The sequence below is a fragment of the Porites lutea genome, chromosome 6 (assembly GCF_958299795.1).
Source record: "Porites lutea chromosome 6, jaPorLute2.1, whole genome shotgun sequence".
NCBI lineage: Eukaryota > Metazoa > Cnidaria > Anthozoa > Scleractinia > Poritidae > Porites > Porites lutea.
The window spans coordinates 28444436-28472034 of NC_133206.1; the positions used below are offsets into that span (position 1 = coordinate 28444436).

The window sequence follows — 27599 nt, forward strand, 5'->3', positions numbered from 1 at the left end:
TCACTGCATGCAATATTATTTGAACCTAAAAGAATGAAAGAAAAACAAACTCAAAGTGCTTAATGCTATCAGTCAATGAAACAAAATTAATTTCAAAATGAATTTGAATCAGAGGAATTCCAAGCCATAAGTACAATGTAGCTTCTTCAGGCTTTTTAGTGGTCATACCTTTACGTTTTGAAACACAAAACACAAAAGTGAGCAGCATAAATGTACAAATTTTACAAGTTCACACTAGATGATTTTGTAGAGTAAATTTCAGAAAAAGATCATATTAATTTTAGTGATAAATATTTCAATGGCAACTCATAATCAAATGAACCTGATTTTATTCGTTCATCTTATTCATTTATTCATTTTCCAAATATATTGTCCATGCCACTTGCAGGAGTTGCAGGTCAATGATCATATAATTGTCTTACATTGAAGACTGTACTGTTTTAAAATAATTTTATTTGAGAGTGTTTTGAAGAAAAGGATACTTATCAAGCCACAAAAATTTTTTTAAGTCTCTCGCACTACGCAAGTGCTACTTGTTGGAAAGAAATGCGCACTTTGGCCTCAAACAATTCTAGAGCTTTTAGCTGTCTTCCATGAAGAATTTAAAACAAACATTCACTGGATATCAAAAAATACATTAGAAACAAAAATGTTTTATACTCTTCCTTTAAGTCTGAAAATTTTGATGAATCTCTGTCTTGAACTTAGTTGTAAACAAGAAACAGCTGGCAAAATATATTGAAATCAACAAGTATTCAAGTCAGTCAAATACAGTGTAGTGTTTTTTCCTTGACTAGCGTATCTCTCATTTTGCAAATAAATTAATTTCAAACAGTTTTGAATTTTGGTTTTAATTTGGCCAGGTATGGCTACTAAAAGCTGATGAAGCCATACCTCAATCTTACTTTAAACAAGCTGTACCAGCAATTTAATTTATCTGGTTCACTCGAGAGCTGGATTACAAAGCAATATATACAACATTCATGGCACTGAAGATAACCTCTAAATCCAGTGGCTGTTGAAGTCTTGTCACATCTGCTGGACACATCTAATCTGAAATGAAAAATTAGTCATTTTCATCAGCAATCTAAGTAATTCTGATTCTTGTCATGGAGGGCATTAAAATTAATTTCTTTTCTTAGCATGAACCTCCAGTATGTGAACAAGCCAGTAAAGACCATTAGTCAATGAGCCAGCCAGTCAATCAATCAGTCTGTGACTGTCAGTCAGTCCGTCTATCAGTCATACAGTCAGCAAGTCAGTTGGTCAGTATGGTTGTAAGCAAGTAAGTCTGTAAGTCAGTCGGCAAGTCAGCCAGTCAATCAGCCAGCCAGTCAATCACTCAGTACTTCAGCCAGTCAGTAAGCTAGCCAGTCAGTCAGTCAGTCAGCAGGTCAGCCAATCAGACAGTTTGTCTGTCATTCAATGAGTCAGTTCATTAGTCAATCAGTCACCACTCAGCAATCAACCAGTCAGTAAGTTAGCCAATAAGGCAGTCATTTAGCAGGTCAGCCATTCAGTCAACGACAAAGTCAGTCAGAGGGTCAGTTGGTCAAAAAGTCAGCCATTTAGCCAGTTAAAAAGTCAGTGAGTTGCCAAGTCAGCCAGTCAGTCAGTTAGCAAGTCAGCCAGTTGGTAACCTAATTCATGAGTAAGTCAGTCAGCAAGCCAGCCAGTCAGCCAGTCACTCAGCAAGTCTGCAAGACAGTCAGCGAGTCCATCAATAAGTCAGCCAGTTGGTTGGTCATCAACTATAAGTCAGCTAATTCATCAGTCAGTAAATCAGTCAGTCACTCAACAGGTCAGCCATTCAGTGAGTCAATGAGACAGTAAGTCAGTCAGTCAGTTAATTAGTCTGTAGGTCCATAAATCAGTCAAATACTCAACAAGTCAATCAATGAGTCAGTCAGTCAGCAAGTCAGTTAGATAGACAATAAGTCAATCAGTCAGTCAGTCAGTCCATCAGTAAGCCAGTCAAATATACAGCCACTGAATCAGCCAGTCAGCCAGCAAAGCAAGTCAGCTAATCAGTCAATCAGTTTGCCAGTTTGACAGTCAACTGTAAGTCAGTCACTCAGTCAGTCCATTAGTAAGTCAGGTAATCCTTCAGTCAGTCAACAACAAGTCAGCCATTTTGTCAGTCAATGAGTCATTCAACCACCAAGTGGGTCAATCAGTCCATCATTCAGTCAATCAGTCAGTTAACCCATCAGTTAATCAGTCAGTCGGTTAGTTGAACAGTTAGACAGTCACTTAATCAGTCAGGGAGTCAGTCAGGTAATCAGCCAGACAGTCAGCCAATTAGTCAGTTTGTCGCTCATTTAGTCAGTTGCTCAATCAGCTAAGGACCACTCAAGGAAACTGTCAATCAGTCAATAAATCAGTCCACTCAAATGGCATCTTGTAAATTGCAGAACTATACTAAATGACTAAAAGAAGAACTTGGAATTATATACCAACATTGTAGCACAGCTTGTTCAAAGCAGATCACATCTACTACTTTAGGATGAATTGCAATTTTGTCAGAAAAACTCTTATTTTAAGATTTGATTTTAACTGTGTACAAGTAATTGTTTGAATTTATTAAGCTAGAAAGAGAAAATCCAAAGTACTTAATGGTATCAGTCAATGACAAAAGTAATTTCTAAATGAATTTGAAAATGAACTTACACATGTGCTACTTGTTGGAAAGAACAGTACATTTTGCTCAAACTGTTTAGAGCTTTTAGCTGTCTCTCATGAAAATATCAAACAAACGTTCATTTGATTTCAATAAATACATTTAAAAAATATAAGCAATATTATTTTTTTTAAAAAAAGTGTCTAATATTCTTCCTTTGAGTTTTAAAATTTTGTCGAATCTCTGTCTTCTCAGTAGTAAACAAGACACAGCTTGCAAATAAAAATTATTTTTAAACATCAAGAAGAAGTAAAGTCACTCCAGTAGCGTTTTTCATTCACTTTAATTATACTTAGATGTACCTCTCATTTTACAGAGACAATAAATTTGAAACAGTTTTGAATTTTGTGTTAAATTCGGCCAAGTATGGCCACTAACAGCTGATTAAACTTTACGTCAATCTTACTTTAAACAAGCTGCATGTGTTCAGTTTATCTGGTTCACTCAATAGCTGGATTATAAGGCAATGTATACAGCACTTAAAATTCTGAGGATAAGCTCAAAATCCTGGCTGTTGAAGTCTTGACACATCTGCTGGACACATCTGATCTGAAATGAAAAATAAATCATCTTCATAAGCAATCGCAGTAATCTTGCTTCATATCATGGAAGGCATTATATTAATTTCTTTAATCTCTTACATTGATATGAGCCTTATGATTGTCTACATGTAGATGATTTCATTGAGTCACTCAATAGGCCACTTGCACTAAGAGGTCACGTGACCAATGCTTCCTTTAAACAATGAGTTGAAATCTTGCTGATGCCAAAAATTGTTAGAGCACACAAAAATTATCTTACACCCGAAATTTGAGAGGAAACGCATTTAAGGGAGATATTTTATGGCACTTTGATTTTTGACTAAAGTAGTATGATTTGTATTGGCCGCCATGTTGGAGGGCATGCTTTTGCCCTCCAACATGGCGGCCAAAACTACTTCTTGGTTATATCTTGTTCAACGTTTCATGTTTACGCTCAGACGTGCTGTAAACGTTATCACATCATCTTTTCAACATTTTCCTTGAAGTTTAAGTGCAAAATTTGTGTTCAGAGAGAGGTAATTCATAATTTTAAAAATCACATTTTGGTCACGTGACCATTTACGAACTTATTCATTTTAAGAAAATGGTTCAGGTTTGAAAAACCAAATCACCATTATTTTGTTTAAGATATGACCCATTAATCGTTTTTCGAAGGCAAAATCATATAACTTTCATTTTCATAAAAACGATGTCACATGCCTCTTAGTGCAAATGGCCTATTACATTTTTTCCTTGTCTTGTGTATCTTATTTTACAGTCACATTTATTTGAAAACAGTTGTGAATTTTGCATTAAATTAGGGCAGGTATGGCCACTAAAAAGCCGATGAGACTGCTGCTCAATCTTATTCTAAACAAGCTCAGCACCTCTGTTTTTGTCTACATAATTCACTTAAGAGCTGGTTAAACTCATCAACAATAGATGAGCTTGGGGAAGGTGCCTGGAAAGATGGTGGGGCCTCGAACACCGGAGCCGAGCGCGTAGGGTAACCATGACAACCCTGTGAGCGGCAACCACCAGGCACCGTCACACTGACAGAAGACAGTGGAACCATGATACTTACCACATACTTACCGGAAAAGGGGGAGGGAAGGGCGGGGAGCAAAGTCGCCAAGCACCGTCGAAAAGGCAAAAGTGCACGCGCAAATGAGTTGACCTCAAAACCCGAGCTGTAAAACCACGCGACCCCCAGCAGATCCCCCACCACTGCGCATGACCGAGATAAGGGAAACCCCAGACCAGCATTGTTTCGCGTTTAACTTAGCTTAAATTACATTTAACCACATATTACAAAGCAAAATTTACAACACTTACAGCACTGAAGATAAGCTCTAACTCCTGGCTGTTGAAGTCTTGACACATCTGCTGGACACATCTGATCTTAAATGAAAAATGACCATCTTCATAAGCAATCAGTAATCCTGATTCACATCACTATCACGTCATTTTGTAGGATGAATCTCAGTACATCAGCCAAGTCAATGAGTCAATGAGCCGGCCAGCCAGTCGATCAGCCTGCGACTGTCGGTCAATCAGCTCATAATAAGTAACACAGTCAGTTGGTAATTTATAGTAGGCCAGTCAGCCAGTCAACTGGCCTGGAAGTTGGTAAGCAAGTCAGTCAATAAGTCAGTTAAAATGCCAGTCAATCAATCAGTGAGTCAGTCAGTCAGTAAGTCAGTACATCAGTCAGTCAGTCAACAGGTCAGTCATTGAGTCTGTCTGTGAGTAAGTGAGGTGGTCAATCAGTCAGTCAGTCAATGAGAGAGTGAGTCAGCAAGTCAGTCAGTCAGTCAGCTAGTCCATCAATCAGTCAGTCAGTAAGTCAGTAAATCAGTTAGTCAGTCAACAGGTCAGTCATTAAGTCTGTCTGTGAGTAAGAAGTGAGCTGATAAATCAGTCGGTCTGTCAATGAGACAATGAGTCATCAAGTCAGCCAGTCAGTCAGTTAGTCAGTCAATCAAATAGTCACTCATTCAGTGCATGTGTCAGTTATTAAGTAAGTCAGCAAATCAGTTGGTCAGTTGGTCAGACGTCTAGACTGTCCTTCAATTGTTCAGTCAGTTGGTCAATCAGTTAACTGAAGTGAAAGGCCACTCTGGAAACTGTCAATCAGTCAATATATCAGTCCATTCAATTGGTATTATGTAGATTGTGGAACTATAGTTAGGAATCAAAGCAGAACTAAAGCCACAGCTTGTTCAAGGCAGATTGTGTCTGCTACTCCAGTAAAAATTTCTATATTTATCAGAAATTAAACTCATCGCTAATGATGAGCTTGGGAACTGGTGCCTTAAAGGTTAGTGGGGGGCCAAATGCAATTAGCAGAGAGGAGGTATCCATGGCAACCCTGGAAGCGGGAACCACCCCAGGAGCAGCCACTAACCGGCACCGTCACACTGAATAAATTCAGTGGAGATACTTACCTAGGAGAATACTTACCTGAGAAAATACTTACCAAACCACCAGGCAGGGAGGGAGGAGAGGGAGCAAAAATCCGCAATGATTCGCAAGAAGGCAAACATTGATCCGCGACTATCAGCAAGAATCCGCACTGATTTGCAAGAAGGCTAAGAAATGATCCGCTACAATCAGCAAGCAAAGCTACAATGCAAAGCAACACTAGCAACAGGGCACACAAGGAGCCCTGCAATTCCCCGCGGGCCGCCCCGTAGGTCACATACTGAAGTGGGAGAAGACTGCTGGCCAACTCGCTCGAGTTTAACTTTGCCTAAATGATATTTAGCCACATTTAAACTCATCGCTAATGATGAGCTTGGGAACTGGTGCCTTAAAGGTTAGTGGGGGGCCAAATGCAATTAGCAGAGAGGAGGTATCCATGGCAACCCTGGAAGCGGGAACCACCCAAAGAAACCCGTCTCCAGGTGCTTGGAGAACGGAGGGACCCGTCAACAGGGTGACTTGGTACCTCCGATCACCCAAACAAATCCCCAAGCACCAAACAACTCCCACAGCTGCGCAAATTACGAAGGCACTAACCTACAATTTTGTAGCTGATCCGCAAGCTGAAATAGGCAAAAAATCCTGAACCAGGACAGATGGCTGCCAAGCAAGCTACCCCGGGAAGCAGTGAGGATTGTGCAGTGACGGGATTCTGCATGGAACTGCGGAACGCGCTGAAGCTAGTTTTTGTGACAATGCAGCTAGCGAGTCAGCTAGTGATGTCATTGTAAGCAGGCTGCGCCGCTGCAATTTTGCTTCTGTAATAAATCTTTGTTTCTTTTGGTTGGGTATCCAAGGTTGCCTAGCAACAATGTGGCGACTACGCTCCCAAAATCTAGCTGATCCGCCAGCTGAAATAGGCAAAAGGTCCTGAACCAGGACAGATGGCTGCCAAGAAAGCTACCCCGGGAAGCAGTGAGGACTGTGCCGTGAAGGGATTCTGCATGGAACTGTGGGACATGAAGCTAGTTTTTGCGAGAGTGCAGCTAACGAGTCAGCCAGTGTCCTAATACAAGGCTGATAAGCGTTGTTGGACCAATGGCCCATTGATTCAGAATCCCACTGCGAGCAGCGACAGAGGCAGCTCCAATAGGAAAGCTAGGGGGGAAGGAATTGCCCGGTATCTGAGCTGAAGTTATGATCTGCCTAAGCCAATCTGTAAGAATAGTGCGAGTGAGAGGCTGCCATTCGCAAACAAAAACAAGGGGCCAGACGAATACCCCCTAGAAGCAGGGAATATCATCATAGCGTGCACTGCATAGAGAGGATGCTTGTCAAGGCCAATGTGAATGAAAAGAGCCTTTCCGGGACGGGTCTGTCTTGGAGCCCTTGATTCGTATGCGCAAGGACGATGCAGCCGATGAAAAATCCACTGCAAAGTCCGGGACACTCAAGTGGAGGGATGACGAGTAGCTAGATAGGTTAGGTACCATGAACTCAGACGAACGCAGGAAACCTAAGTACCCCAGAAACGAGCTGCCCAGAACATCTGATGATCTGGAGGGCCGAGATCCAAAGACTGCGAGGTAACTAGCATCAATTAATCTCATCCCTTATAAGCAGCTGCATGGACGAAGGAGTACCCTGACAGCGCTTGATGCCATGAATGTCCCTTTGCAGGCGGAGACAATTTGCAAGCAGATGCGAGCACCCCTGATCCATGTGGAGAGCTCTAAAGCCTGATACATTAACCTAAGCAACAAATGCTGGAGAGTCCTGGCCAGAAACACAACAATTAGACAAGGCGTCCATTCGTCCATTAAGCATGGAGACCTTGATGGGTGCAAGTTGCCAAGCTGTCAGCAGAAGGAAATGAATTTCGCTTGGGCTGACGCATAGGAATGCCGAATAAAGGGAGCCAGGCCACGAGTACGAAAGGAGTAGCACTGCTGTTCTAAATCAGGGAAGTCAAGTCGGTAAGCAGGACGAGAACTCCGCATCGAAGCTGGACAAGGCTGAGTATTTGGAGCCAGCTGCCTGAATTCCTGCCAACGACAATGAGAGCCAGCATCAGCACTCTGATTCATAACACCTTGCACATGTTGGGAGAAGCTATGACGTACCACTGCGAGCAGCAAAATGCGAAGCAACCGCATTAAGCAGGGAACTTTAGAAGTCTTAGCATTCGAGATGTGGACGACAGCATCGTGGTCAGAGCGAAAGAGTCATGCTTTCAGCCCCAGTGGTGGCACCAAAAAATGTGGGAAGCAATTTCTGGCAGGAACAGCTCCTTATAAGCGATAGATTGCTGCTGCTGAGCAGGAACCCGGGACCCAGAAGCCCTTTAGGAACATTCAATAGCCCAGTGATCCAGCTTCATCCAAGGGAACTGCCACATCAGCTTTAGGGAGCAAGCCTGGAAGGAGTCAAAAACCAACCCCATTCCACTGTGACAAGAACTGATGCTACCAAAGCAAGTCCAGATGACACTCTCTGTTGAGGCTAATCAGGTGGGTGATCCTTCTTGTGGAAGCAGCACAAAAGGTCGATCATGCAATGTAGGAAGGCTCTTCCTGGCCACACCACATTGGCAACATAGTGTAGATGGCCAAAGAGGGACTCCAGTTTGCGTCTGTTGCACCACCTATGCGGAAGCCATGAGCTTATCAGGCCCTGCAAGGCCGATAGTTTGTCTGCTGGCAAGCGGGCAGCTTGATTGATAAAATCAAATTCAATTCCCAATACTACAAGCACCGTTGCAGGGCCCTCACAGTTCTCAAATGGAGAGCTAGGCCTGGCCATTTGCAAACTGCTAGCGCGGTACTCATGTTGTGCACACAGTGTGGGGAGGGGGAGACAGCGGTCACGAAGTCATTCAGAGCAAAGCAAGACACAAAGCGCCTTTCACGAAAGAGAATTGATAATTTAGTCATGTGATGTCGCCCGGAACACTCGAGGATCGTAAGCAGAGTCATTTGGCTTTGGTCATAACTCTTTCTTTCTATTGGTTTGGTATCCGCACTTGCCTAGCAACAGTCATGACAGCGTCCCAATTGAGCTCAGCAGCGTGATGTCATTGTCGGCAGGCTGCACCGCTGCAATTTTGCTTCTGTCATAAATCTTTCTTTCTTTTGGTTTGGTATCCAAGATTGCCTAGCAACGATGTGGCGACTACGTTCCAACTGACTGCTTTTTTGGCCCGTTTTGGCCGTCAAGAAATAATTTTGGCTAGAAACATTGACTGCAGAAGTACTTTCCAGAATACATTGAGGCAATTTGGGCCAGTAGCTTCAAAATAAGAGCGAAATTCGAGATACAAGGGCATTTTTCAGTGCATCTCACTTCGCAGACGAGTTTGTGTATGTCGCACGATATGGTTCTCCAGAGTGTTTTGTTCAGTTTGGCGTTTTACCGTCGAAACCTTTTTTGTTTTTTTTTGGAAATCTAGTTTGGAATTCAATTCACACCGTGGCCCACCCAAGTGTATTGGTGTCCTGGTCTCCTCGCCGATAGATCAAAGTTTCTGCTCTGTACTGCGGCAAAGGAACAATAATTGCAAGCGAATTGTACTGTTGTGGTGGTTGCACTGTTGTAATTGTACTGTTGTTTTTTTTTTCATATTGCCGCCGACATAATGCTAAATATGCTTCCTAATACACTTTTAAATAACACCATACAAATTGTAAAACAGCAGAAAAATGAGAGAAAGAACAAAGCAAGGACCTTCACGATGATGTTGGCAGTGGGTCGCCCAACCAGTTCATAGCCTCGCCCGACAGGGCTTAACTTGAAGGGAAGCTACTAAAAACATCGAGTTTCGAGAGGGTTATTGCGAGATACGCATTTATTATCTAGATTGTGTCTGCTACTCCAGTAAAAATCTCTATATTTATCAGAAATACTTCATTTCTTAAAGAGATTTGATTTTCACTGCATAAAATTATTCAAACCTAAAAATGTAGCTAGTTAAAAGAAACAAACTTGTAAACACAATGAACTTGATGCCATCAACCAAGAATAGAAAATTGATTTCCTGCTCAGAATTTGAATCTTATCTTTCCAGGCTAGCCACAGCTACATGTAGCTACTTCAGGGCTTTTAGTAGTCATACCCTCCCTTTTTGAATTAAAATACAAAAATGGGCAGCATAAAATATGTAGAAATTAAGAAATATGTTGTAATTAATTTTTTATCTCAGGTTTTGTTTCAACTTTATTAGCATACATTACTATACCCCAAAACAAAAATTACCTGAGAGAAAAATTAACTATGGCAAATACATTAACTTCAATTTGCAAGGTTGATTTAGAGAAATCTTGAGCATTCGTTTTTTTTTTTCATTTCGATGCCATGAAATTTGATGAAACCTTAAATTTTTTTTTATTTATTCATTTTTTAAAAAAATAATTATTGTCCCAGCTGCTTGCAGCATGTATAATAAAATTGTCTGTCTTGAGGAAATAGATGCTTACTATAAATACATGTAATGAGTTATAGACAATTTTTTAAAGTTCTTCGGAATTACACATGCACTGCATGTACTTGTTGGAAAGTAAGGTACACTTTGTCCTCAAACTGCTCTAGCGATTTTGGCTGTCTTGCATGAAAAGACGAAAAGAAACATTCCTTTGATTTCCATTTGAAATACATTTAAAAATACAAACAATTTTTATTTACAAAAATATATTTACTATTTTTGTTAATAAAAACTGTTCATATTTTTAAAATTTTATTCTTCCTTTGACTCCAAAAATGGTTTTGAATCTCTGGCTTTTCAACAGTAAACAAGTAAAAAAGAAACAGCTTGCCAAATATTGAAATCATTAAATGATTTCATTGAGTCACTCAATTAAATTTTTTTCTCCTTCTCTTGTGTATCTTATTTAACAGTCACATTTATTTGAAAACAGTTGTGAATTTTGTGTTAAATTAGGGCAGGTATGGCCACTAAAAAGCTGATGAAGCTGCAGCTCAATCTTATTTTGAACAAGCTCAGCACCTCTGTTTTGTCTACATGGTTCACTAAAGAGCTGGATTACTAAGCAAAATTTACAACACTTACAGTACTGAAGATGAGCTCTAACTCCTGGCTGTTGAAGTCTTGACACATCTGCTGGACCCATCTGATCTGAAATGAAAAATCAATCATCTTCATAAGCAATCGTAGTAATCTTAGCTTGCTTCATATCATGGTAGGCATTATGTTAATTTATCTAATATTTGTTACAATGATATGACCCTTATGATTGTCTATGAGGACCCCAATGAAAACTCCCATGGCAAGTTTGGCTCCCTCGTCAAATATTACTATTATTATGATAATCATCATCATCATCATTATTATTAATTATATTATCATCATGATTATGTTGTGATTAAAATTATATTATTCTTTTTACCATTGAAGTTGAACCAGTTCTGCAAGACAATTCACAGGAGAAGAGTTGAATAGCCAACAACCACCTTAGTTGCATGGCTGGATATAGTTGCTTGGGGATTCTGGGAGAGGCAGAGGTCCCCTTTCTTTAATGTAAGGGTTTGCCACCTGAATGCAGACACCTGTAGAGATTTGGATCCAGACCAGATATTCAGGCAACACAAAACAGAGAAGAATTGCCAGTACACTAGTTGAGTGTTAGAAGTAGAGAAAGCTTCATTCACGCCATTAGTTTTCAGCACGACAGGTGGTATGGCGGTGGAATGTAATTGATACCATACTAGGCTTGACGAGCTATTTGCTACAAAGAAGGGCAAAAGCTATGCAACTACCATAACATTTCTTCATTGCGCCAATTATGACTGCATGGAACCACACAGTTACTCTGCATAATTTCCAGACACATTTCAACTCCCGCCTCAGCTCTGGGTTAGTTCTCAACTTTCTCTTTCATTCAGGTGTCAAATGGACAAGCAACATCAATAATCAGGCACTTCTGTTCTATTTCATTTAATACAGGCTTGTTGTGTTCAGTCTTGTTGTCAGTCTGTATTTTGAAGTCCCACAGCAGCTTGTTGTTAGTGGATTCATACACTGGTTGTGGATCATGGTTGTTGTTAGTGGATTCATACACTGGTTGTGGATCATGGTTGTTGTTAGTGGATTCATACACTGGTTGTGGATCATGGTTGTTGTTAGTGGATTCATACATGTACACTGGTTGTAGCTCATGTAATACATGTATTTGTCCCTGTCATAACCCAGCATTCCACATACAAAATAAGTCCCAGTGAATCACCTGCACCATCTTGTCTTCCCTACAACATCGATATTGCTTTTGGGCAGTTTTTTGCATTTCAATACCATATGGCTGCCTGCTTCATCACTTTCTCCGCCATTCTACAATTTGCGGGCACAGTTTGCTTGTCAACTGTCTTAATAGTATTATAGTTCTTAAAGCTTGGTCTTGTGCTGCCATAATGATATCCTCCATCTCCATCTTTAGCCAGTTGCCCTTTTTTTCAGTCACTCCCAAGTCTTTATATCTCTTACTTCTGTTATGTTCCTCCAAAACTGCCCATGAGTTGTTTCTCCTGAAAGTGCTCTTTTCTTTCTTACTGTAATGATGCAGCTTTGAATTCACAACTTTTAGCATACCATCTCAGAACTGCTTACTTGTACACCCCATTGTACATTTTATTTAAGCTTAAGTACAATACAATAATCAATATTAACAGGGAGAGACACTACAAAACTAAAAGAAATGGTACAAGAAAAGAAATAATTTGTACACAGGCTATTACAATGCTAATTGTACACAGCATTTTCTTTAAATTAAATTTTATTTGGCTTAAGTACAATAAAATAATCAATATTAACAGGGAGAGACACTACAAAACTAAAATAAATGGTACAAGAAAAGAAATAATTCGTACACAGGCTATTACAATACTAATCTGCATTAAAAAACACTAACAAAAATCAAATCAACATGCCAAATGTGTATGGCTGAAGGCTCAAGGATTCTCAAATGCCTGAAGGCTCTGTAGATAATTTGTATTTCAGAGAAGCTTTAAACACTAAGAAACTATACAGTTTGCTTTCTTTGGCTTCGGTATAGATAATTATTAAAGTGAGCAATTATCAGGCAAAGAATAAACATGTGGAAGGAACATTTCTTAGGGAGATAACCCTAAATGTTATTGTTATTGGTCAAAGACACTATGGGAGAGTTACTGTCGTTCCACCAAGAGGTAAAAAGGTTCCAGAAGGAGTGGACATGCTGGCATTCTACAAACAGATGCTATAGGGTCTACTTTGATTCACACACATGAAAAGAGGCCTTGAAAAGTTTCAGTGTTGCGAGAGTACAGGATGCAGTGGTTTAATTATTTTAAATTCAAACAAAGAAAGCTTTATATTTTTTGTGACTTTGAATGGAAGGACGTATAATGCCGCAATTGTCTCATCTGTGAATCCAGTCTCAATCCTTAAGACGAACTTCTGATGTACACTTACTTGTACACTGCCTCCAGTAGGGGGCCGTTACAACTCTCAACATACCAGCTATTAAAGACTATTGATCTCACTCTACAGAGTCCTCAACATTCATAAATCCTCTACCACCCACTGATCTTTTAAAGTAAAGCCTGTCGATATCAGCCTGCAGATGCAAGAATGATGTAGAGTCATCAATTTGTGTGTTTTCCTATCCATAATCTGTATTTTGTCCTCTCCACGATTCCTGCTGCATATCGCACTACTGCCACTACTCTACAATTTTTTGTTGATTGCTTGAACCATATTCCCACCTTTCAGTTTAGACTTGAATATTTTCTGTAAACGACAAAGGTATTCCTTCTAAATTCTTCTTTTCATCTTGGTGTGCTTGATTTCATCTCCCTCAAGCACCCTTAGGTATTTATAAGCATCCACATCACCATCATTCATTGTTCAAATCATGCAGTCTTTCACGTGGGGTGACAATACTCTCTCACTTGACAAGTTTACCTCTCTTCACGACCAGGACTGCCCATTTTTCTATTCCAAGTTCCATTCTGATGTCTGACTGACTACTCGGACTGACTGTACCAGTACATGTATGTCAACCCAGTTTTCACTTTTTCCATAGAGCTTTAGATCAAGTCCATTCCCCAGATTATATCCTGCCTTAACTTTCCTCAACACCAGTTTTAGTAGGATCAGTGCCAATATAAAGAGAAAATAAATGGAGAAAGGCTATCCCCCTGAAATATTCCTCTCTTTATACACACTTCACCCTGCAACACTTGGTTACCAGCTGTCAGTTCTGTTATCCACTGTTTCAGACTGTTTTGGATTACCCAGGTCAGGTTTTCTGCAATACCAAACATGTTCCTGTGACATTCAATAATCCACAAGTGAGGTACCATATCATGCCTTTTTATAGTCCACCCGACCATTCCAAGGCCTTTTTTGCACCTTCTGCAATAAACAGCTGATCTTTTGTGCCTTGTGAGTTTCTTCTACATTCTTTCTGTTCCTTGGGCAATAAACTCTTTCGTTCAAGATGTTCAAAATATTGTATCTGCCAACAACAACCCCCAGTAAGTAACTTCCACATCAGTGGTACATGTAGGCATGTAATTGGTGCAAAGTTTGGCACTTCACCTCCCATTCCTTTGTCCTTTACTACCAACACAGTTCTCCCCTTGGTTAACCATTCTGGAACTGATCTCAAACATGTAACACGGTAAACTTTTTCAGCCCAAATAGCCATGTATACCATCTGGACCTGCGTATTTCCAATTGGGTACTATTTTCCTTAGTTGTTTTTTGATCATCGGTGCAGAAATCTTCACCTCACCTTGCCTTCCCAGGGCATCTAGCTCACTTTTTAGATCTTGCAACCATTCGGCCTTTGCATTGTGCTTCACTTTTTTTCCCACATTCCACCCCAGAAATTTCAGCACTCTTCTTTAACTGGCGTCACATCACTTGTCTTTTCATTTCCTTCCAGCTCCTCAAACAGTCTTTTATGATTGCATTCAAACAATCCATTTTGTCTCAGTAATGTGTAGTTCTCCTCACAACACCTCAATTTTGCTGCCTGGATGGTCACCCTTCGCTCGATTTCTTCTACTACATTAATTATTTTGGTGACCCTTCTGCTGGATACAGTGGAACCTCAATACAAGGAAAAGTCAAGGGACTGGCAAAATTAGTTCACACAATGAGGTTTCGTTATACAGTGGAACCTCGATATAATGAACGTCTACATAATGAAGTCCTCGGTATAACAAACTATTCTGATTACCCCAGTAATAGCAATACATATAGGAAAAAGAACCTCAATATAACAAAACCTCATTATTGCAAACAAATTTTGCCAGTCCCTTGGCTCTTGTTACATGGAGGTTCTTTTTCAAATGTACTACTATTACTGGGGTAATCAAAATAGTTTGTTATACCAAGGACTTTGTTATAGAGGTTCGATCATCACAAGTTTGTTTACTTCCGTTGACCATATTAACATAACAGTATAAGGATTATGACCAGGTCTTTGCTGCTGCCTCCAAGGAACCCAGCCAGACAAGGCACCCAGTATTTCTGCTTGGGTCCCATTACTCTGGCTTCATGTGTCATTCCATTCAGTGAGAAGTTGGTCTTTTATCAGAGTGGCCTTCTCCTTGGTGAGATGCCGTCCAAGGCTAACAAGCCTCACCTATTCTTATTTAGTAGCCAGCCCACCTGGTATTGCCCTCATTTGCCTCTGCAGCCATTGGGAAGCTAAAGCCATGTAATAGTTCCTCCTCTGCCTGCGTTGCCATCAGGACTTTGCCGTAACCCTGACAGGGGTGTCTAAAGGGTTAATTGCTGGCACTTGACAAAGGTGCTACCCCAGACTAAGGTAAGCAGGGCTTCCTGTGATAGGCTGAGGAATTCAATTCAACCTTTCCTACCCCACTGCCCCAAACATCATCATCATCATTATTATTACTATTATCATTAAAATAATAATAATAATAATAATAATAATTATTATTATTATTATTATTATTATTATTATTATTATTATTATTATTACTGTGGATATGACCTTTAATCAGGACATCTTGATTTGAATAATTTTTCAGTTTGTTTAACCAATATATTGCCAATAAATTTTGACTACTGGTCTGCTGGCACCCTACATGTAGAAAAAAGGCTTATCCTATTAGACTGAAGACTGTTTTAACATGAGAACACATTTTACCGTCAGCATCTATACAACAGGAACATGTACACAAAAGGAACATGTATTAGTGTCCAAATTTTGAGGTTTTGTGATGCAGAGGTGGGTTAGGATTTCCATAATAACATAAGCACCTTTGGCACACACAATCTCTAATCTCTAGACCATCTTAAGCAAAGTTTGTTTAGATTTGAAAAATAACGTAGTCACACAGGCGCAAGCTAGCTAACCAGCCTCAAATAAGCGCCCACCCCCTCCTCCTCACAATCAAACTCAAATAAGCGCTCACCCCCAAGAGACTTTCCCGAGGACGGAGTTTTCTTGAGAGTATTTTACAGAAACCGTGCTTTGTTACTTCTTCGCGTTTTGTTATTAGCATTTATTGTTTTGTTGCAAAATAAACATACTTCACTTGCTGAAAATGGTGAAAATTTAATAAGCGCCCAGCCTCGAATAAGCGCCCACCTCGAATAAGTGCCCACTCTCAAGGTCCAAAAATTTAATAAGTGCCCAGGGCGGTTAATTGAATAAATACGGTATATAATTACTCAATTCCAGTTGCACCTAACAACCCTGCGAGCAGATGCCTCCTTTTGCCTTCTTGAGTGATGGGAAGGAAAGGAGGCTTTGTCTGAATTGCTTCATTATACCTTTAAAGTTGCCACAGCACAAACTTCTGGACTACTCAATTCTTGTTCTCTCTTGACAAATGGTTTAGTAAACCAATCCAGGTCATAACTGAACCCGTTGAACCAAGAGCCAGGCCATCAGGCCTTGGTTCAAAAACTATATCCCAGCAACATGCAATGCATGCTTCACAAAAATCTTACTCAATTCATGCAGAGTCTCTCTCGAGTACACCAAAATCAAGTAATTAGCAAAAGAAAGGCTCTGCTTGCAGGGAGCCAACAAGTCTTATTCTTATGTTGACCACTTGTTAAAATAAAAAAATGCATATTCAACAGTCTTCTTACCAGTCTTTAATACTGCTGTGGTTTGTGACTATTCAGTTCTGGTGCTGCTCCACTCTCGCTTGATAAAAAGTACCTTTTTGTGCCAATCGTGCACATATTGAAGCATTACTGTTGAAGATCTATGGAAAAAAAGTTGACACTGAACATAAATAAATTGTTGTATAATTCCTCTCCATGCATAAACAAATAATAATGTAGACATGATGATAATAAAATAAAATAATCTTGGGCCACCGGGATAGGATGACAATTACTGCAAATAGACTGATATAACTGTCAGGGGTCATCTCTCCTGGAACACTAAGAAGCTTTTTGCTTTAACTACCGGTAAATGACTTTTAGTTGGCTACACATGTAACTTATAATAACTTATTGATGTGCTGGGAAAAATCAATAATTTATTGGTAGCAGACATATAAAAACCAGTTTTGCCACTTTTGCAATGCCTAAAATACACCTTGTTTCCCCTTTCCAAACAATCATCCCACATCTTGGGATGATTGTAAAATACAGGAGAAATTATAAAGTTATCCTATCGAACACTTTAGCAATTTCTCACGTCTGACTCACAGATCCAGACAAACTGTTTTTTAACACATGAATTATCACAACACACCAAAATTGCTGCCTTTTAAACAGCTTCAAAAATGCTAAATCATCGGAAAATCTTCCAACATTTTCCACAACATTGGGAAGTCTTTGGAAAATCTTGAGAAATCTTCAGAAGGTGCTGGCACATTTCCATCCCAATCATAAGATGAAAATCTCAAGTAATTGACTCAGAAAAGGTTGGCAGGTGTAAAGACCACCAAAAATTTATCCGTGCCATCTTGGTTATAACTTAAGTTTAAGCTCAATATTTTGGAAGAATGTTCCCAGCAGGGTATTTTTTCATTTATCAAAAGACAACATTATTACCCTTACAAATGTACCATAACCCCACAAATACTACAATATTTGCAAGGTCATGAAAACAAAGACCCCCAAGACCCCAAGACTAACAATATCTTGAAAAAAAAAGGGCCCAGAAACCTAAAATTGATGGAAACTCTAAAAACCTGTAAACTTTAAAAACTGTAAACAAATGCTTATGAGACAATGAGACAAGTACATCCAATAATAAGTATCCCCCCCCCCACAAACACACTTTTTCTATTCCTGTTATAAGCCCTCTCAGATACATGTGCAGTACATATGTAATCCCCTCTATTTATGATGCACCTCTAACAAAGTTGTATAAGCTTATTTATAAGCAGCAGTTTAATGTGTGTACAGATCCTTAATTGTAAAGCTAAAGGGAAAGGGAAGTGGTATACAAAGGAACAAAGATTTGTTTGGAGCATTTCATGGCACTGGATAAATTTTGTCCTTTCAATGCTTAATAGTTAAAAATGACATTATTGTTAGCTTGAGCCTCTTACCAGCACTGCACCAACCCCCTGCCCCACCCCCTTGGGTACCAAAAGAACCCAAGGCACTCAAAGGCTAAAAAATACAAAACAAGGCTGCCTTTCCTCCTCTATATAATTGACAAATCATTGCAAGTTTAAATGTGTTTGAACCCATTTTTCCGAATTATTATATTTTTGGCACACAAACCGATCAGCAAAACCAACTTAAGATATTTTTATGTGAGGTTTTTTTTATAGTGCTTTAAATTCTGTTTTGACTACAAATAAAGGACAACCCAAGGATAAATTTGTCTTCAGTTTTTTATTGGGGGGGGGGGGGGGGGAGGGAGGTCAAGACACCCCTAAAATTAATATACTCATCTAAAATGTAAGAAGGGCTACTTCTCCAAGGGTGGCATTTTTATTTGAGGGGTGGGGGGGGGGGGGGGGGCAATGCTTATGAAGTTCTGTCCCACTAACAGCTAGAGAAATGAATGAAGCAGCTTTTTGCTTTAGATTTTTGAAGTTGGACGCTGAGTCCCTAAGATTAATCCCGGATTAAGCCAGTATCTCTGACAAATTAACCCAGTTAAAAAAACTCACAAAAAAAATTGAAGGAACACAAACCGATATCACCAGTAAAATTCTTGTTATTATCACTTTAATGGTTGTAAAAGGTACATTTCATCAACCTCATCCCCCAAAATCCCAAAATTTCACCCCAAGTCAAAGGCCTGGCTACTAAGCTAAACTACTAAACTGGCAGGGGGGCAGGGAGGGATTGGGTGAAAGGAAGGAGAGCTTCCAACTACGTCTCTAGAAATTGAACATCTGCATTAAAAAGTCAATGCAAAATGCTGATTGGCGGAGATGACATTAGTAATGATGTCTACCCTTGGCATGTGCTTCCACATGTTTTTCAATGTTTGTTTACATTAATGCTCATTTCCCCTTTGCACTGATCGGCGGAAACCTGACAGCTCAGTCAACAGGGGAATTGAATGCGGAATTCAAATTCCAGAGACGCAGTTGCACGCTCTCCTCCCTTTTCCCGCAGCACCGCCAGGGCGCCCCGGAGAGCTTGCTCGCATGCTACTAGGCATACAAATAAACAATTTGCTACATTGCACTTTTAATAAGACTTTACTTAAGGCCAATTTGTAAATAAAGCCTTTATATGCCGTTCGAGACGCACCGATTTGCCCTTAAAATCAAAGCGTTGAAGTCTAAAGGAGGGGGAGATCGAACTATTAAAAGAGTTGCACTTAAGCTCTAAGCCTGTGAGCTCTTTGGAAGGTGAGGGTCAAGATCTCACTAAATGTAAAGTAAACCATTACCACAAGCACTTCTAAAACCTTTTAAAAAGATAACTTCTACAGTTCTTACTGTTTGATCCAGCTATAGTCGCTACTGACCTTGCAAAATAGATGAAAAACGGGATAAAAACCAACCATGCCTTCCACGCGCCATCTTTGAATTTAGCTTAGTTCCCAGTGCCCCAAAACGTCCACAATGCGCGACCTCTTTGCTCTTTGCTGAAACCTAGGGCCCTGTGAGTGCAAGCTAGTGGATGTGTTTGCTACTAAAATATAAACTAGACTTGCCATTTTTTCCACGCCTTTTTAGCTCAAATCTACGAAAACATACAGAAATAAATGGGGATAAACTTTAAGAGGGGTTGATTTAAAAAAATAGACAGAAATACATAGATTGGATCCCGGGATTGTCAAGAAAAAATAAGGCAGGATCTCCTGTGAGAGCTCGCTTACTCTACCCTGGATCCAGAGGTCCGTTCTCAAAATACCAAATATGAAATAAACCGTGCTAACGCTTTGAAAAATATCCTCTGGAACCCAGGGTACGCTCACTCTGGTGTTTGTTATGAAACGTTGGGATGCTTTCTAGTTTCATTATATTTTCAGTCGTTGATTAAGTAAGCCATTATTTCGCTATCGCTAAAAGAGATATTTAGATCCTAACAGGAAATATCGTGGGAAAAGATCATTAGAATTAATCAGTGTTGTATTTAATCGGGTATCATTACCTTAACCGCACATAAGGATTAGCACCATAATTGTCAAGTAAACCCACGCTTAATAGGAAATTAGTTAAAATTAGTGCCCACGAATCGTTGTTGAACGTGAGCAAAGAACTAGGACCCCACTGGATTATTGTGACCACGCCGGAATTACCCATCTGGGTGTGGACTTCCTTAACTATCATGCGCAGCTTTTTTGTAAAATCAAGTTAGACTGAGATCGATCGTAGAACGGAACGTTTTATGTTGAATTGTGAAGAATAAACTCAGATTTGTACAGTCTTCGATTGTTGAATCAGCGTCTGCGGAATCTCTCTCTATCGCAAGTGGGAAATTCTGCGAAAGTGTTTTTCTTTTTTTCCTTTGTTTTTGTTTTTTTTTTGTATTTTTTCATACCTTCACTTAAAATTATGAATTAGAGGCGTAAGTTTTTTTGTCTTTTTTTCTATTATTGCGAGAGACGTGAATCACCAAGAAAGAAGAGTCAGCTCGTTTCAGAGTTTTTATTTGTACAATTTTTGCCAATAACACAACAATATTCTTCAACCGATAGCAAGAGAGCTTTAATTAATTTAAAGAAACATGATGCACCATTATATTGCAGGATCAAGTCCGACAAAAGCTTTTTTTTCAAAACCAAATGATGATGATGATGATGATGATGATGACGAAAGCCTTTTGAGTACTCTTCAGTAGGCCTCATGTTGTTAGCTTTTACGTTGTTGGTTTTCTCGTTTGTTCCAGAGCTATCCTAAAACAATCCTAACATCCTATGATTTTCAGTTTTGCCAGAAAACCAGATAAAAAGGATAGACTAAACAGTTAAATCGACGTCTGAAGAAAACACAGAAAGCTCCATCATTTTAGGCCTGACTTACGGTGCTCTCTGTTTAAAAATAACATATATTGCACCAAAAAAATTGCCCAAATCTTTTGAAAAATTAACAGCAAACTTTCTTGAGTCTTTCCACGATTTTAGGAAGGCCACTGTTCTAGCTACAGTATGCAGCAATGCCTTGACGATCTAGTTTCTTTGAGGATCTCCATTTAGATTATTGAATCCAACAAAACCAATATTTGCTTTTCAGTTTACTAGAATATAAAATTAATGGACTTGTGAGGATTAGAAGACTTATTGCGATTGAATTCATAAGATCAAAACTCAATCCGAATTCTAAGGATTCATGATTAATGATTCATGATTGCTGAAGGACTCTTAGTTTACTTTTCTCTTGTTGTGAATCAAAAGAATCTGATATTGAAAAGCTGATCTTGAAATATCCCAAAGAAACGCGTCCTGATTTTCGGAAAACTCTTAGCCGGCCGTTAAATAGAGAGGAGATGTTGTTGCGTCACGTTACCATGGTAGCAAAATTTCTAGATGACAACCCGTGAAAACGTCACTTAAAAAGTGGATTCGCACTGTTTCAGACGTCATCGCTCTTAATATGTGAATTTTGGCGAAATTTTCAGGGCTGAGTCGGAAAGGACCGGCCGTATTTAAGTTCAGAAAAAGAAAAAGCGGAAAAATTTTGTGTTGTGTTCACCTACTCCATAAAGGGGGCGCGTTAAATTAGGAAGTTTCATGTCGCAATCGTGTAGCGACGGCTAAAAAATGAACAAAAAAGCCTACAAGTTGTTTTTTTGCTAATATAAATCTATTGCTTTTTTCGCCGTTCTCGTTGCTGTCACCGTCGTCGTTGCTTAAGCTTCCTTTTAATGTGATCAAAAAATTTTGCTGCCATGGTAACGGACATTACACTTCTCCTCTCTATTGCTGTCTTAGAACACAATAAAACATGTTGACTACAAGTTACGCTTTGAAGCATTGGTTATGTGAGCCATTATACTCAAATACGAGGAAGGGGTTTGATAGACAGAGGAATCTGGTATCCAGGTTGGTTTCGCTTATAAACAAAGACCAGAACACACAGGATCCCCAGGATCAGGAAAAGAAAGAATACATTGTTACACAAAACACAGGATACCCACTTAAAAGGGTACAGAGATACTTTCTGCCTCTACTACCTGTATAGCAGCTGTATAGACGGTAGTGCGGGAGACGGCGATAAGCTTAGGTTTTGTAAAGTGAAACAGGAGCAATCACTTCTTCAGCCCTACCAAAGAAAGTATATAGTTTGGTTAGGCTTGTAAGTTTAGCTCAAAATAACGCCACAGTCGTGTATATTAAGGCTTGACTCGTCCACGAATTTAGTGGGTTTTGAATTCAAGTAGAAAAAGTTTCCTGATCTTTGTGTATCTTGGCAAGAAGTTTCCTCCTATTCACCCTTGAATTCATTTGATAAGCTATTTTATTGTCAGTCTAAGTCAAGTGACTCACATTCGCCTTGTAACGGTCAAAATGTTTCACCGAAAACATGTTCAAACAGTAACTATAATTCCCTTATTTTACTATTTTTCTATGGCTCCTAGTAAGGGCTTTAGACTGCCACCTATTTGTCATGTCCATGTGTTATTGGAAACCGTCAATTGAGTAAAACAGGTCACGTGACTTGACAATTTAATATACTAATAACTGATAAAGTATAGAATGAATACGCCTTGAAAGGCGGAATTAATCGTGTTAACAATGATTTTGAGCCCATTTTGACAACGAAAAGTTTCGAATTTTTAATGGGAGAAAAGTTCCCCATTTGAAGAAACACGTTTGGCGACCTCATCAAGTGCGGAAAATTACGTGATGGCATGTAACGCTTTTGTCGATCAAACGCGTCAAATTTTTATAATTACTAGGGCGGAGCGCCAAGTAAAGGATTAGCGACACTCAGGAATGTCCAAAAGTTGTTGTTCGTGAGTTTTCCGTTTGACGAAGTGAGTGCAGAATTTGTTCGAGATATATATCTCGAGATCACCTCGAGTGATCTTTTTAAACAAGTCGCTATCGTAGCGTACTCTTGGGCGCCGTTGTATCACGCGTATGTCAGGATTTTTGTTGTCTGGCAAGTGCGAGTGCCGCAATGTTGTTAATTGTGAAAGGTTGGTTGAAATGGTTGAAAAAGGAGGCGTGGAGCAATAGTGGACGTTCTTAAGTATGTAAATAGCTTAAATTTTTTTTTCGGAATTCCTAACGTTAACTGGCTCACCGAACAGCGAACGCGCACGATTACCAAGAAATATTATGGACTGGAAGCAACCTCACCATTTCGAGTGGCAAGTGAACGCGCGAGGGAGTGGTAAAGTTCTGAGCGGCGAAGTAAACGAAGAGCTCTCGCTTTCTTTCCCCGCACCTCACTTTTGCCTCTCCTTTCGCGCGTGCCTCTCGCTCGTGACATCTCTCGATATCCCTTAAATGGAGATCTTGTTCGCAGGCTGATAGGTTTTCATTGTTGTGAGAGATGGTTGCATCGTCATCGTAATGGCTCAGTCAGTTCCAAGCGTACCCATACCCCCTAAAGCATTTGCCAAGTGCTGAAATCTCCTTTGGCTCTCGACATCTGAGCAAGAGCGGACAAAATTGCTCAAACTCTCGTCTGTAGCTAAACCCGTCAATTCCAATCACTTTTGCGAGATTGAATGAATGAATGATGATAATCTTTATTGAGGATGCCAGCTTCACCTAAACCAGTGATTTACAGAGGGGCCCTCTTAGACTAGAATCGATAATAAAAGTAATAATCATTACTTACAAGTTAAAAGTTCAAAAAATTTACATGATAAAAATTTTAAAAAATGGTTAAAGTTCTAAAAAATGATATGCACATTACTAAATAAAAATTTAGAGTCTAAAAACATACATTTAATAACATACTAGTAGGTAGTAAGTATTTACTTATCAACAGGTACTTTAAAAGTCACTTTGGAAGGTTTCGTTTAAAACTGGACAAAAAGGTGGCTTCCCTAAAAGACAGATCAAGGGATTTCTACTCATTTGTTGTAAATTAAGTTGATATGGGTCCAACGTCCCCACCCTCTTTTAGCTGGAGTCTTCCTAAGATTGTTTCTAGATCGGGTATTATAATCATGAAAATCACGATTAAAACTAAATTGAGAGGCATGGGAAAAAACTTATTTATTGATTTATAAAAAAAATGGCCCGGAGCTCAGCTCTTCTGGGCAATAGCGGTTTCCAATGTAATTTCTCTAGAGTATCACTAGAAGATGCGCGTGGCGGGAGATCTAAAATAATACGGGCAGCTAGCTTTATTTTGATGCACTTGCAAGTCATCCATCAATGTCGAGTTTCGTCGGTCGCCCCAGATAATGTCTTCATAATCCAATGTGTGGTAAAAAAAGCTATTGAAAAAGTCAACCTAGCGATAAGAGGTAAATATGCTTTAATCCGTCTCAGAAGACCAAGTTTCTTATTGATTGCAAATGTGTTCAATGTGATCATTCAATTACAAGTTCGCATGCATTAATTACTATGCCAAGATATTAAATAGAATTAACTTTTTCGAGCAAATTTCCATCAGTAGAAATAGTAGTGGAATCAATACTATTAAGATGGGAATGACCTCCAATCAGCATAAATTTAGATTTCTTAATGTTTAACGTGAGTTGATTAGTCTGCATCCAGTTCCTAACGCGGTTAATATCAGAATTAAGGTGACTCGACCCAGTTTTTTTGGGGGGGGGGGTACCATCCTACTTTGAAGCTCTCTGGTATCCCCACCTTTACTTTTATCGTAAGTCTAACAAATATATTGGATATCATATAGATCAATCTACAAGATAACATAAAATTTTTGGCGATCGGAGTAAATGTCACGTGGTTATAATGCCACGCCCCTCTCAGGACTGAGTCGAAAATCTGCTGTTGCCGGCATTTTTTCCTGAAAATCTCTCGGCTACACATAGTGCGCATTAGTGCCTTGCGCTGAACAGAGTTTCACCAAAATCGAAAAGACCCAATTCGAGAAATTCAGCGGTTTCCAAATTTAGGTCATAATTTATACGAAAATGATAAGCAAACTTTACTCGATTATATCTAATAAACTATGAGATTCATCCCTTTATTTTGGGCATCGTTATAACAGATGGGTCTTTACAAGTCAGCAAAACGCTTTAGGGCCTTGTAAATGCGCGCGATTTCGCGCAAAGCAAACAGATAGAAATTATGGTTTTCGCTATTTGTTGACGTTTGTCAGCGTTTAAGAGTCCTTCTCAGGAAAAAAGCATTTTCTTAAAAATTCGTGGTTTTTTTTCCTTCAAATTTTTTCAGGGCCACAATTGATTAACTAACTACCCGGACTCTGAATTTCATGGTCATTGAAAAACTGTGACATTATCCTCTATAAGCCCAAACTTGAGTAAACATTGAAGATTTTTAGCGTTTTGGCTGAGTTTGTGCTTTGGGAGTTGTCTATTGTTTCGAGTCTGTCATTATACAGCATTCTTGTTCAGCGCGCGAAGATGAACATACCAAAAGCCTCGCCAAGAATTAGGTCTGTGCGATAATTCATATGGGAGAAATTCACAAAAAAATGTTTTAGCCAAATTTATACGGCTTTGTATGGAGACGCTATGTTGGTACTTGTACGTGAATTCATCGCTTGAGGAACTCAGATATTAAAGTAATATTTATTCTAAGACAAGGAATGGTTTATCGAGGTTTAGATAGCAAAATCTCAAAAAATCAGTAACGTTTGGACCCACATAAGAGCTTTCCCGGCCGCCAGGTAAATGCCGCGCCACACAAAAGCCTGGAAATTCAAGCTTCTTCTATCGCAAAACGAAGAACATTTTGGACCTAAAAATTTGTGTAAAATAGGAGTTTTTAGGTACTGTGATACCTCATGAATGAAGAAACTCAGAAGTATCGATAGTTTCTTTGGTTGAATTTAGGTGACGTCATGTGAAACCTTTAAACTCTTACATATTTCATACAATTTTGGGCCCTCTTTAGTAAACTGGGCCAGTGTGGTAAGCTAGGCTTTGGTAGATTGTGCTGGCATAATTTTAAGCATAATTCAGCAAAACGAGCATTATTTTAAGCTGTTATTTCAGTTTAGCACTACTAGCATAATCCGAGCTTTTATGCGTTGAAAACAAACAAAACCCAGCATAGCTCTAGAATAATTCTGTTTGTATTTTATCTCTGTATTGTTTTTGGAAAATATTGAGGTCTGTGCTAAGGCCCATGGTCAAATATGGTCCAGTAGGCGGCAGAGGTCACCCTGTGCATATCTGAGAGACTGCCTAACTATCTTGCCGCCGCCTTGGACGTCATCATACCCTGCGAAGAAGATAAAGTGAAGTGGTGGTGGCAACAATCTGATAACCTACCCCATTGGTCTTCTGCAGTTATGAAGGTTCTGCTGGTGCATCCCTTGTCTGCAGCAGCTGATCAAGTATTCTCTATTCTTAACTCATCGTTCAACGATACACAAGAGCATGCTCTCGTGGACTATTTACAGGCTTGTGTTATGCTTCAGTACAAGAACCGATAACACAGAGATTAACAACATGCATAGTTGTCTTTATACTGAACTGAGGGCTTTGCCTGGATGGCGTCTAAAACAAGTATGCGGGCTTTAACTTTCTGTCCCAGATTCAGAACCCAGAAACGGTTGATTTTGATATCATTTGTTAATCATTTGGCTTTTCGAGGTGCGCACACGGTATTTGCGATGCTAAACACTCTAAGACTGGAAGGTGGACTATATGAATGTTCATTAAAGTCAAAATTGATAGAGTTAAGGTGTTTCGATACAGTTTTTCAAAGGCCATACCGATATTTTTCAATCGCCTTAAAAGTAGTTTTTACCTTGTCCGATCGCTATAAAATTTTCACCAGTAATTGGCTATGGATTGAAATTTGTGAAAATGTAGTTTTAAGTAAACTCGATATTACTATGACAACAGTAAACAAAAAACTTTGAAATTGATAAAAGCCGAATTTTGTGTGATCTAGACCTGCTGCTGAAAGTCCAACACTAGGAACTTAAAGTTTGGTGTTTAGCGAACAATCTCCGTAAGAAGTAAAAAATTCTGTATGTTTGAATTCGAATAAAACGAAAATATATTTCAAACCTTAAATTTTCAATAGCCGTGATAGGTTATGTAATAAAAACGCTATAAATGACTCAAATTATTCTTACGTAGCGTACGAATGATGCTTAATATCATGTTTTGATACTAGGAAATTTTGGTGTACTTTCGTTCATGCGATCTTGAAAACTAACCCATTTTCTCACCATCTGTATAAGTGCAACTTCATTCAGAATTTGGACTTTTAGCGCTTTCTTGTATATCTCCGAAACGACTCGAACGAATTTTTTTTCAAATCTATTCACATAACCTTCATAATGTATATAAAGATGTCCGAAAGTCTCATTAAGATTGATTCACTGCAACACCTTGCTTTTTTTTCGAGCACAATCTACCAAAGCCAATGGTAAGCACCCCGGTACTTAGGAAATGCTTTATCTAAATCTTGGGTGGGTGGTGGGTCGGGGGG

At 39.3% G+C, this 27599-nt stretch overlaps 1 long non-coding RNA gene across 1 annotated transcript; it reads right to left on the reverse strand.

The window, feature by feature from the left end:
* Positions 1–3070: 3070 nt before the first annotated feature.
* On the reverse strand, positions 3071–16856 carry LOC140942295 (uncharacterized). The gene is made up of 4 exons (XR_012166523.1): positions 16751–16856; positions 10688–10753; positions 4537–4602; positions 3071–3229 (listed from the first exon to the last, which is right to left on the reverse strand). It is a non-coding gene; the product is annotated as an uncharacterized lncRNA (long non-coding RNA).
* Positions 16857–27599: the final 10743 nt, after the last annotated feature.